Source organism: Ruditapes philippinarum, unplaced genomic scaffold (genome assembly GCF_026571515.1).
Source record: "Ruditapes philippinarum isolate M1 unplaced genomic scaffold, ASM2657151v2 ctg316_1_1_1_1, whole genome shotgun sequence".
Lineage (NCBI taxonomy): Eukaryota > Metazoa > Mollusca > Bivalvia > Venerida > Veneridae > Ruditapes > Ruditapes philippinarum.
The window spans coordinates 19202-29368 of record NW_026855923.1 but is presented as its reverse complement, the minus strand read 5'-3'; positions in this window follow the sequence as shown (position 1 = coordinate 29368).

Sequence of the window (10167 nt, the reverse complement as noted above, 5' to 3'; positions counted from 1 at the left end):
TGGAAAAAAAATCGACGAAAAATCTCGGCGGGACGCTCTAGGATGACCCGACTTGAGTGTACGGTCGCCCATATGGGCTTTCCGGCGGCGACCTTAAATAAACGCATTAAAAAAAAAAAAATCGAAAAAATTGTAACATAGAATAACTGTGTTTATTATCACACATGATTATTGTACGTAAATTAGAATAAAATGTTCTGGAACAAAATATTCCCCTACTATTTTCATTTCGTTTATTGATTATTTGGGGCAAGTTTCTCTCAATGTAAATACATAAGTAGGTAATTTTCTTTCTTTATATGTATTTTGTATATATACTGATCAAATATACTGAACAAATCTTTTGCAATCATAACACATCAAAGATATAGCTATATACGCTAGTAAAGAAATTGTCAATACCTGGAAATGTTCAATAATCCGATGGACAAACAATCTATGAACACATTAGCGAGACAGATGTACTCTGGTAAAACCTTAGGGTGCATTTTTTAAATTGGGGACCATACGCCGCTTTTCATTAAATGGCACTAATTTGTCACATTGAAGGTTCCATGATAACCGCCGTATGAACACATGTTTCTAAATTAAAAATTTCGCCATTTTCGTGTTTAAATGTTGAATTCTGCTTAAGCCGGTGCTACGGGGCATTGGACGGTAACTTGCAATTTTCATCACCGTCCATGAACAAGCTCAATCAAACCGAGCCTGCAACATTTTCAATTTTGTCCTGTTGGGCTTTCTTTAGGGATTCTGTATTTCTCTATTTTACTCCTATATCCCAGTGTTACAAGACATTGCAAACAGGTATAACCACACGCATCATAGAACCATTGACATGAGACCCGTTGATGTCAAAGAGGCCAATCAAGAAACAGTGCGATTATCAACCTTTTTCACACAGAACAGGCGAAATATGAAACCATACACGAACAAACTAAAACGTTTTAAATGTTAATGAGAATTACGTATTTGAGAAACGTGCTTACTCGAGCGTATGACAAAACATACAGTGACGTGATATTACAAATAATCAAACGTTACTACAAAGGGTCTCTTCCTATATGTAGATTTATCTGACATGTAACAGGACGAAATTACTGGAAGTTTCTAAGAAAGCGAACTGCAACGAGTAAATATTGATCCAGATCACATGCGGAAGATTGAAATCGTTTTATAGACAAGAGGAAAATGCAGAAATAAACAATTGTTTGTAAAGTGGAGTGGTTTTCTACGCAAATTTAACTAATGTGTGAAAGCTAGTGACTTTAGATGATTTTACACACGTGTTGTATTGCACCATATGCTGCTTTATAAATATATATTTGTATATATGCATTGTGTTATGTACCAGATTTATCTTGTAAATATATTGCAACAATCCGTTTGTGTTATCTTTTACTTTCAACCTGACGTGTGACATCCACCAGTAAGATTGCATAGAAATAAAGCTATGAAACCTGTTAACCCTATGTTTACAAAATATCAGTCTGTATAGTTTATGGTATGATTATAAAGAATTTAAATGATACCACCAGTGAATAAAGTAAAGTCCCCGTAACAAATTGTTAAACCTTGTAAATATTTTTTTAAACTGCCTAATATCCAATGTATTCGTTTCCATAAAACGAGACTGGCGCGTGCCATCTGTCAAACAGATATTTTCGTCATGGTATGTTGACTCCATGTTTTACAAAATACCATTAACATCGTCTATCTATACCGTAGTTTGACTAGTTTTAAATATTATAACCAGTGAATGAAATCAAGTAACCGTGGCAAAAAGTTAACACAAGTTTTGTAATGAAACCTTAAACCGCAAAATATTTACACATCTATAATTGTACCCGTATCTTGCTAAAGTAAAAATGAAGCCTTTCTCCTCGCTGTCTCTTTGAAAGATTGCATGTCATATGTAACATAAACAAGTATGATATGTCTTTATCAAAACAAGTTTTGAGTGCTTAGTTATATCAAAACAAGTTTTTTATTGGTAAGCTACATAAACTTACAGTATAACTAAGATATTTCTTTGGATACTGAATTTACTTTCTAACTGTGTCAAATAAAGAAACGATTAAACACCAATTTAAATATAAGTAAATGCAAAATTCATCATTTATCTAATTAAAATTCTGATCGCATACTCAAACTAACAATTGTGAAATCTTCTTAGTTACATTTACCTTTGGAGGTTATAATGGTTAAATCAAATAGGCAAGTGATGTGTGTTACTTATATGATGCACAGTGAACCGCTATATTTTCACTACGGGAAGTCCAATATTTGTTACTATTATTGTCTACACACTGTTTTTTAATAGCTGCATGTCTATATTAGTGTTTAACTTTATTAGTCATCCAATTAAAACGCTGTGTTTCTTAAAATTTGTGTGCGTTAATTTCCATAGAAGAACAAACGTCGATAATATATCGAATTCCGTTCATAGCCGACTTCTATTTATCAAAGTACTTCATAGAACCACATAGTGACCCAATAAAGTGAGAGTATTATGAGGACACTAAGTATGTTAGTATCTATCCGTAGCTGTTCTACTCGGATGAACACTTACAGATACAAAGTGATAACGACTTGTACTTTTAACAATCATAGATTAATAATTATACACGCATCCTTATTTTTAGTCTCGATATAGTCACGCTCAGCTGAGTCCCCAAATATATCGAATATTATTGCACAAAAATATTTTTTTCTATGCACAAATATTTCGAAGGATTGATATAGACTTAAAACTATACATCATATATATTGAATATAGATCAAGAAAATTAAACGAGAACTATCCCTTATGTAATTAATACCCCCGCAAGACTGCTTCGCAAATGAGGAATTTACTAGTAACAGAATACCTTGCAAACGAATTGAAATAGAGTTATGGTTGTGGGCAATTAAAGATTGTTGTGGTTCTTGTATGTGGCATTTCCTTTTAATATGGTTGACCATTAAGTTTTATTGAATTACTCCGTAATAAGTCCAGAACGAGTTACGCTTCTTAAGCACTGCACTTCCTTTCATTGCGCTTGACCATCGAATGAAGTTGCATTGAATTCTAAATATTAGTTTGTAAGTTATTCACTGGACAAAGAAAAAGGAACAAAGGGCAATAACTCTACAAATACTGAAAGATGGAGTTATGGTTATTGTACAATGTACTTCCTTTCATTGCGATTGGTCATTGTATGAAGTTGTATTGAATTCTAACTACTAGTTTTTAAGTTATGCATTGGACAATAATAAATGAGTCAAGAAAGATTAATGGTTTCTATGCACCGCGCTTCCTCACAATAAACTTGACCATGGTATGAAATTGTATTGAATTCCAACTTGTAGTTTTCAAGTTATGCTCTGGACAAGAAAAAAGCAATGGAAAAGTAACAAAGGGAAATAACTATATAATAACTATGGACAGAGTTGTGGTTATTGTGCACTGCACTTCCTCTTATTGTGCTTTACCATTGTATGAAGTTGTTTTAAATTCCAACCAGTACTTTTCAAATCATGCTCCGGACAAGGAAAAGTATCAAAGGGCAATAACTTAATTTGTCAAAATAGTGTTATGGTTCTTGTGCGCTGCACTTTCTCTTAATGTGCTTGACGATTGTATGAAGTTGTATTGAATTCCATCGGGTAGTTTTCAAGTTATGCTCCAAACAAGGAAAAGTAACAAGGGGCAATTACTCTATAAATAGTCAAGATGGAGTTATGGTTCTTGTGCACTACAATTTCTCTCAATGTGCTTTATCATTGTATGAAATTGAAATGAATTCCAACCATAAGTCTTCATGTTATGCTCCGGACAAAAAACAAGCAATGGAAAAGTAACAAAGGGCAATAACTTTGTTATAATTTAAGACAGAGTTATGGTTCTTGTGCACTGCACTTCCTCTTATTGTGCTTGACCATTGTATAAAGTTGTTTTGAATTCCAACCAGTAGTTTTCAAGTTATGTTCCAGACAAGGAAAAGTAACAAAGGACAATAACTCTGTAATTAGTGAAGATGGAAGTTTGCTTTTTTGCACTGCACTTTCTCTCAATGTGTTTGACCATTGTATGAAGATATATTGAATTCCAACCATCAGTTTTCAAGTTATGGTTCGGACAAAAGAAAGCTATGGAAAAGCAACAAAGGGCAATAACTCTGTTATTACTTTAGAAAGAGTTATGGTTCTTGTGCACTGCACTTTCCCTTATTGTGCTTGACCATTGTATGAAGTTGTTTTGAATTCCAACCAGTAGCTTTCAAGTTATGCTCCGGACAAGGAAAAGTAACAAAGGGCAATAACTATGTAAGTTATGGTTCTTGTGCCCTGCACTTTCTCTTAATGTGTTTGACCATTGTATGAAGTTGTACTGAATTCCAACCATTAGTCTTTAAGTTATGCTCCGGACAAAGAAAATGCAACGGAGGGCTGGACCGACCGACCGACCGACCAACCACCGAGTGACTTCTATATACCCCCCCCCCTCCCAAACTTTCTTTCGGGGGTATAATTAATAATTTTGCAACGCTTAACATGCCATAATCTGTTGTGCATAAATAGATACGCGAGATAAAATATGTAGGTGCAAATCGATAAATACGGAAAACATTGAAGTAAGCTCATCTGTTTGTTACAAAAGTAAAAAAAAAACTGGGTGTTAATGTTTAAGAAATGCTTGATAAATATGGTTTATCCGTATACTTTTTTGAACATCCTATGGAAGATTGTAAATTATTTCAAAAACATTTTAAACAAAGAATTTTTAAAAAATATTTACAAATGTGGCACTTATAATGTAACAAACAGTTCTGTTTAGATCTTTATAAAAATTATCAAGAATTATATTTATACGCGCATTATATTTGCACTTTAGCTTAAACATATTTCATTGCATCGAATATATATCGAATATTATACAAATGATTAGTATATAACAAAAAGCAAATTAGTTGGACTATCTTACTTCATTACCTATTATAAGGATCTCAGATTTTACATCACAAGAATCAAGGTATATGTACATACATCAGGAGTCCAAACAGGCAGGTAAGTATGAATGCCGGTAGCGTCACGAGAAATTATACCTTCAGCGGGTATTTTTTAAAATCCGCGAGAATTATGTCGAAATTGTATAAAATGTCGTGGCTTATATCGTAAAAGTCAAGTTTTACGAAGAAAACCGTGACATTTTCTGTGTACATAATAGACTAAGTCACGTAAACACATGCCTACTTTAGGTAGTCTATTGCAGACAATATAATCTGTAATACTTTTTAAATCATAACTTGTAAACTCGAGTTTGAGTAAGCCTGGAGTTTAATCCTCGACTTCTTATGCCGTAAAATGTCTCTGCGCAAAATTTCGCGGCTGAAAATTGCTATTACTTGCCTGCGACCGTTGTTTAGAAACAATAAAACGCGGCCTATAATTTTTCCGATAGATTTTTTGTAGACTTACTACAACGCTCTTTCTGTTTCAAACCATGGACGCTATCAGCCACTGAAGTCAAAATGTTCCTTGCTGTTCCCAATAACTGCTATAAATATCGAGGTTAATATGTTCCCCGCGACATTTTGTACGATTTGGACAGAAAATCTCGCGGGTTTGTACGTTACCCGCGACATTTTGTGATAAAACGATAAAATTCCCGCGGGTCTCAAATGTTTGCAACCGGTCACCATAGGTAAGGGCAGAAAAGGATTCCACGAAGTTAAAGATATTGTTTATGGATTTAGAAGACGAAAAACAATTTGTTTCGATATGCCCATGCTATGTTGCCAAAAGGAAAAATATATAATTATTTAAGATGAATCCACAATCAAATTCTGTTCTGCTCTAACAAGTATTGAATTAAAAATCAAATACGGTACATGAGTTTATTAATAATTTGTTTGATATCTCTTATCTACCATTATCAACAAAGATTCTTCGTGACGTTTATAAAACGCGCACTCGTGTGTCATATTTTACTGACCGAAATAAGATTTTCTTTGGGAATTACCCTTAAATTTTACATTGTTGGGAAACCGAAATTAATGATCGTGTGATTTCAGTCCCAATCTATATTATTAAAAAAATGCTCATATTGTTACAATAATGCACTGTCTGGCTTTAGACGTATCAATATCGTAGCTGGTATTCAGGGCATGACAACATTAAGAATTTTGAAAGAGCATTGTTTTCCTATTTTATTGCTTTATGTTTTAACCATTTCTGTCATTTTATTTTTAATTATCATTTATCTGTGCATATTTTCTTTAATCAAGATATCTATCATGTTACAAAATGGTCACAAAAAATATGAGCCACACAAACATAATTATGTAACATCTTTTTTATAAAGACCATCATGTTAGTATGAAGTTAAGCTTCAAATATCAGCACTGAATTCATAAAATCTTGCTTGATAATAAATAGTGCCATATAATTTTACGTGATTGAAAATAAATCCAAGTTAAAGTACAATTACAAGACGTACCGTATTATTTTCTTCAAATGTCCATAACTATATAAGCTTTAAACGCTTACCATGGATCAGTATTCATAATATCGCCAACATATGTGTTCACAGTACAGCTTTAAAATAAAATTGTTGTATAACAACAAGGAAAACTTATATTATTTTTACTTGAGATATGAAACATAATCCTTACTTGAATCCTGTTCACACTGTCTCATTTAAAGATCATGTACCTCAATTTATTATGGTTAATATCATGAATATGATGCTCAAATGAAGATTTATTATCACTACTGTACGTTCTAAAAAGCATTATATATAATTACATTACCGAATTGACATTTCATGTAAATAAAGGGAGGCAATAAGAAATTTAGGATCTTCAATCTACACTATACTTACTAACATGCTTTTTTGGTAGTTTAATACTGAAGTATGGGTAAAAATAACCCAGAATAACCGGTTTAACCGGTTGCTGTTGCAAGTAAAATACTTAACTATTTTTTTAGATCGTACGGAAGCCCTAAAGGGATATTATTATTTAAAATTATTACTTATTACCTATTCTTTATAACTCATCATTTATTATTTACACATTATGACTTATATTAAGTATTGAACCGCGCCATGTTTGGCAGGAAAAACTATGTTTACATCAAGACAATTAGTGAAAAGGATAAAGGCGAACATCATTATAGAAGGTCATATAATACGGAAGCCCTGGAAGGAAAATTATTATTTATTACTTATTATTTATATATTTTTTACAGTATTATCATTTATAATTCATTACTTATTATGGAAGCCCTGGAGGGACATTATCATTTAAAATTTATTATTCAAAATTTAATTCTTAATATTTAAAATTTAATTTTTGATATTAAATACTTAAATCTTATCATTAAAAATAGACGCGAGAAACCATTCCGTTGACAGATTGACGCTATAAGTAGCGGCAGCGAGAATACGAGTAGCGAAGGAAGTAAAGTAAGTTTGGACTTTATATACAAGAAAAGCTGTTCTGAATCACACTAGGACACAGACACGCACTTAATTATTTCATGGTGAGGACTGGCTTGGGCGGGTTTATTCATTTATTTATCTATCTATTTTTATTTATTTATTTATTTTTTTTTTTTTTTTTTTTTTTTTTTTTGCAAAAGACGATCCGTCCCAGATTGTAGGGGCTAAAGGTCAGAATTGAACTGAGGGGAATATAAAATAACTTGGTACAATTGTTCACCGTCATGGCAAGATGTGTCGCATGTAAGACCCATGCTCAAAGGTCAAGGTCACATTTAGCGGTATTTTATACCTACATTGACTAGTCCATTTTTGATGCAGTTCACATCGTCTGCTATAAAAAAAAACATAACAATCAAGCCGGCTGAGCATGCTACCATAGGTACTGTGAATCTTAAATGAAAAGCCTTTTTAAGACGAGTGTTTTAGGGCCACAACCATCCTACAAGTATGATTATTGATTTGCATTGGAAATTTACATATTTAATTTGTACTGCAAAATGGGATGGCAGAACTACCGAGTTGGCAAGTACAGAGTTGATACTGAAGCAAAAGGTGGATAAGCACGAATGATGTATTACATATTTAGGGAAAGTCTGGCAGTAGAAAGAATAAGAAATCAAGCGCTTACTTATTATTTCCCGGACATAGAAAGTAACATGGACAGTGTGGAGGACCTCTCATTGGTTTAAGCATCAGGAAAAGTGATTGACAGATATACTAATTTAGACCAAAATCTATGCAGTTTCACAGAGTATTTAAGAGCTAGCAGTTTGTATGCGTCACAGTGCCATATATACCAGAGATGAAATAAAGAAGGATAACAAAAGTTCCATGATAAATGGAGTCCATATAGAAAAGGGCGACAGAACTATTAACATAAAGTACAGCAAAATTAAGCACTCATTATATTCTGAAGAACAATCTGAAGTATTTGCCAATCAAGATTGCGGTAATGCGTCTGGGAGTCCAGAAAAAAAATATTCATGAATATGGTCCGTTTGAAATCGGGTACTAGTATGTGGTTTCTAGAATAGAAGAACAGAACACAGTCTTCCTAGAAAAAGATGGAAACCTTTTTGCCCAGAATCTTCATCGCAGCAACATTTTGTATTGAATGGAACAAATCAAATATTTGGTTTTTAAGTTGATGATAGTAATTGTTTGGTCCTTGGTAAATCACAATTGTTCATAATAATAATTACATTCATTTAAAAATGGTTGGTAAACGGAAATTTATTTTGTAGTTGTATCAATCGTTGTTCTGTTTTCATGCGAAATTGTATGCAACTGACATGTATTCTGTAGCTCCCTGTTATAATCATAAACATACAAACTAATTGACAATTATAGATTATGATGTGATTTTGGTTATTATAATAAATTTTGCTTCTTAAACCCTTTTTTCAATGTAAAATGTTAGTTTTTTTGTACCTGCCAAATGCTAAAAGCACATTTGTGGCATATATTTATTTGTAGTGACAGTTCTTGTTCTATTTAGTTAAAATATAATCATTTTGTTGAGTTTGCCAAGTTGAGCATTCAGTTCTCACCCACATGGCAAAACTTGTTTGCCATGTTTTTAACTTTACCTGAAAACATAAATCGTGTTATGAATACCCCTTTATTTTATGTTGTATTATGTAGGCAGCAACCCCGGATTGTTATCAATTGGAAGTTGAACCTGAAACGATTATTCATTGATGAGTGTAGATACCTTTGATTTTGTACTTTGATTAGTCACTGTAATTAAAGAGTAAAACTTGTTACACTGGGTTTACTGCCTTATTTTGAAAGTGGACTGTAATTATAATTTTAACAAGCAACTATAGCCTATCTATACGTCATCAGTAAGGGAAACAATATTAGCATCTACACTTTTCTTGCTGCCATTTGTCTTAAAGTAACAGTGCGTAACTGAATGGTTTGCATGCTGACTGCACTGTAAAATCAGCGAAAATGCTTAACGTGAGGGAAAAATAAGGGACATTTTCTATTTGATGGAAACAGTTAATTTGCGTCGCATTGACAACAGTAGCATAAGAGATGATACCAAAGATGATAAAAGTACTGTATCATTATTTCTGTCACGGAACCTGTGACCAGATCTCAATTTCTTGTAACAAACTGTTTTTAAAAAATGTCGAAAATGGTGGGATTTTTAGTCAATGTTAATTTCAGCCATTTTCGCTCACAAGAGTTTTATTTACAATAAACGCAAAATAAACAAAATATAGATGGTTTCAAAGCTTGTCACAGACCAGTGGATCAAACAAGAGTATACAAAAGTTTGTTTGTCAGTCTATTTTAAAACAACATTTTAAATGCATAACTATTTGTATTGTAAACTGTTCAGAAATGAATAGAGCTCTGTGTTTAATTCAATAAAGAGAAAAATCTGATTTATCTAGATTCCTTTTTAGCTCAGCTCAAAAGTGAGCTACTGTCATTGCCCGCTGTTTATCTTCTGTCGGTGTGTTTCTCAACAATTCCCTTGTGAATACAATACAGGTCACATTTTCATCAAAATTGTTCAGAATGTTTATCTAATTGATTTTCTATGTCAATTTTTAATCTGGGTTATCTGGGGTCATAAACTAGGTCACTAGTTCAAATCAAAGAAAAACATTAATAACACTTTAGCTGCTGTATTTTCAACTTGAACAACTTAAAAGTTTATG